Genomic DNA, 4,004 nt, shown 5'->3' with positions numbered 1-4,004 from the left:
TTTCTAAATTGGGCACCAGATTGCTTTGACCTTTTTGTCCATCTCTGGCGTTTTGGAACTTGGCAATAAACTTCCCCACAAAAAGCGTTTTCGATTTTGAAATAAACCGATTTAAAAACAAACAAAAAAAAAAGAAAGTGGAAAAAAGATTTAAAACTGAAAAAAGTTTTGAAATTAAAATTTGAGTTTGAAACCTAAAAACCCCCAGAAGATTTGAATCTGAAAATAATTAAATTTGTTTTATAAATACAAAACTTTAATTTATTTTTTGCCCAAACACTAACATTTTTTTCTGTTTGCTTCATTTGGATTTCAAATAATATAGGCCCCAGTTTAGCTCCATAGCGGAGCAGGTCTTCCTGAAAGGGGCGGTCTCACTCTGTGACATCACATCGGGAGGACTCACTTGTTTTCATGGGTATGGGAGGGGCTGCTGTTGAGAGTGCAGGTTTTTAGAGGATTACTCAGGAATGCATAAACGGATTAAAATACCACTTTGGGGTGTTTATAGTGAGGAATGAACAGTAAAATACAATTAAAAGTTGATTTTTCATGGCATGTCTCCTTTAGTGTTAGTTAATTGAAAAATAAAAATAGCTTTTCTTTAAAAAAATAGAGAAATTTTGACCCTAAAATTTTGAATGGTTGTATAAGGTACTGTTAAAGACAGCAAAACTCTCCAGCAGGAGTAGCCAGGCCACCCCCAGACACCTGCAGTCATAGCAGATCAGAGGATGTCCTACTGTCTTTGTTCTCAGTGTTACATTTTTTTTAAGATCAGACCCAAAGATGCAGCATCAGCCACAAGGTTCTGAGGAAGATATAAAGGACCTTTATTGTCAGCTTTATTATTGACCTGGATTGACTGACTTCTTTAAAACAAGGCAGTGAGATTCAGCGAGCATCAGAATAACAGTGATGCTTTAGTTTGGAATGCAGTACTGAGTACATATAGATATTAGAAGGAAAAATGGGACAAAGAAGTCATGACTCCAGAGAAAGTGCAGATTACTTCTGACAGTCTTGTGGAGTTGTCATGGTGGAGGCAGAGGTCAACCACGACCCAGCTGTGAGCAAGGTGCTGATTGACCTAAACAGTGATGTTGTTCATAATAATCATTACTTGCTAGAGAGGAAGCATTGAATAACATGTGAAGTGTGACTCATACAAATGCAGCTGGTTGTGTAAAGGCTCACGTGTTGTTTCCTACTGTGTTTCCGCGTTATTGTCTCCCCCATATGAGACGTCCTGTTAGTTAAGGCCTGTGGAGGCCAGTATAAGGCGTTTGGGGCAGCAGGGTAAAACACAATAGGATCCCTGTTTTCAGTTTTGAAAGTGATTCAACAGGGAGTTCATTATTTGGTGAGATATTTCATTTTTTTCTTTTACTTAGTGCCTTCACTGCATTGGTGACTGTGAACAGCAGCAGTAAACTGGGTTTGAAAATGTCAATGTATGTAATCAATGTAATCAATTAGCAAAACTCTTCATTATCGTCCCTTTAAAGTTTTTTTTCAGGCAAAAAACTGCTACAATCTAGTTTTTTGTAAGAATTTTAATTCTAACGATAAAAGTTCCAACACTCGTAAAGTGAAAACAGTTTTACTCTGCAGAACTAATAAAAAGGAAGGAAGGAAAATGAACATGTTTCGGTAAGGAGAGGACTTAGGAGGCTTCTGTTCTCAAAGCGTTGAAGTGTTTTACTCTAGATCAGGGAGGTCAAACTCAATCACACAAGAGGCCAAAATCCAAAACACATCTTAGGTGGTGGGCGGAACAGGATAAACATTTATTGAACACTCTAAAACTACAATTTTAAAACTTTAAAACTGTAGCTTTTTAACACAAATATGAACTAGATATATAGCATTATCTGTGATAATGCTAGTGTGAATGCTGTAAGCTGAATTTGGCCTCTGAAGATGCTAGTGCTGATAGCTGAAAACGCTGAAGCTGATAGCCAGCTAGAATATTAGCAAAATGCCAAATTAGTCTAAAAAAACAAAACAACAAAAAAAAACTAGGTTAGCCTAAACAGCTAGAATGTAGCTGAAAAAAATAGCCATACTTCCCTATAGCCTAAAAACTTATAAAAAGCTTAAATTAGCCAAAACTGCTATCATGTAAATATTAACCTTACTCCAAAACAGCCTAAAAACTTTGAAAGCTAGCATATAGCAGAAATATTATCTAAAAACATAAATGGACTAAAAAAAAACAAAAAACAGAAAAAAAGCCCGAACTAGCCAAAGCAGCTAGCATGTAGCTAAAATGTTAGCTAAACTCCAAAATAGCTTAAAAAAATCTTAGTAAATGTCAAAATAGTCCAACAAGCTAGCATAATGACAATTTTTAAAACTTTAAAACCGTGACATAATTATGAATAATAAAAAGGCATGAATATTATTCCTGAATAAATGAACTTAAACCTTAAATAACTTTAAATGTTTTACTCTCCATAAAAATATATATTCTGTCAAAATTATACAAGTTAGAAATAAGTGCAAGATAACATCGGGTCATTAATAACAATAAAATAAAATGATCTGGAGGGCCGGATCCGGCCCCCGGGCCTGGACTTTGACACACGTGCTGTAGAGGTACTGGAGCTGTGTTTCAGGGGACTGTGGTCTGCAGCTCCTTAGCTGTGTGCTCCTCCTTGCTGGACTCCTCACAGTCCTGTGGTGGTCAGCTGCAGACTGCACAGCTTCCTCCCAGACTCAGGCCTGTGCCCCAGCGTCTCTCATGTTTATCTGGAATGTTGTCACAGTTCTGCTTGGGTGGTTGAGAGACCTGGACAGCTTAATATGTGAGCACAGGAACCCTTCCTGGAATGGATGGAGGTAAGAAATTAAAAAAATGAAAACGCTGTTCTAGTTGCTCAGAAACTCGTGCTTTCACTCATGTCCTAATGCACTCAAATGCCTTATATTGCTTTCTATGATTTCCTTCAGTTATACTGTGATTTTGGGGTTAGTCCAGTCTTAGCAATGAGGTTCTTTTTGTCTTTTGTGCGATAAAATGTCAATTTCTTGAAGTTTTCATCTAGACTTAACATCTTTCTTGAAATGTTTCTGACCCAACTGGTTCAGCATGTTTATGTTTTCTCTGTGCATGGGTAGATTTCTCTAACATAGTCACAAAACAAGTTAAGAACTAATATGTCAACTTTGGAGTTTATATTAATCTGCTGCTAAATAAAATTCTGCAGTGAAAAGGGTGAAACCTGGAGAACAAAACCAGTAGGATCAAAGCAGCAAGTCCTTCTGATCTACCTTATCGGTCTTATAGTGGGTGGAATGACCGCTTGGGTAGAGGACTCTTTATAACCTATTAAGTTCATACATATTTTTTTTCTATGGGCATACTGCGAGTGACAGGTCATCAAACGCTTACGCAACAAGCAAGGGTAAGTAAAAAGGAAGTAAGGGAGATGCAGGCACTGTGTATGTTTTTTAACATTTTTTAAACACTCTGTTTCCTGTGCTCTGCACAAAAAACGGTTAGTGTTCAAATGAAAGCTGAGCGCTCTTTGAGCGTCCCTTGTGTGTCTCTTGCATACAGTCTGACGGCTGGAAACGAGGAAACTAGACAAAGTGTAGTTTGTGTGTGGATCCCATAGCTGTCCTCTGAACACTTATGCACGGTGGTCGAGAACCGCCATCGTAGCAAAAAAATAAAGGCAAACTAAGAAGGAAACTGTGCAAAAATATATATATAAGTGCAAGCAAAAAAGGGATTGCAGCAAGAATTAAAAAGTAACTGCAAACAACAAATGTGATGTAACAAGACAGGCGATGCAAAAAAGAAGGCTACAACGGAAGATGGTTACCGGGTTTGTTTTTGCAGATGGACTCACCAGAGGTGGACTGGTTTGTGCTAAGTGCTCTGCAGCGAGAAGAAAATTTAATAAATCTCCTGATTTTGTCAACCAAGGATTAAATTCCCAAAACTACATTTCATCAATAAAGCTCAGATTTTTTTTTTGATTCATTGACCAAAT

Source organism: Oryzias melastigma, unplaced genomic scaffold (assembly GCF_002922805.2).
Source record: "Oryzias melastigma strain HK-1 unplaced genomic scaffold, ASM292280v2 sc00247, whole genome shotgun sequence".
Lineage (NCBI taxonomy): Eukaryota > Metazoa > Chordata > Actinopteri > Beloniformes > Adrianichthyidae > Oryzias > Oryzias melastigma.
The sequence above is the reverse complement of the archived record's forward strand: the minus strand, read 5'-3'. Positions refer to the sequence as shown.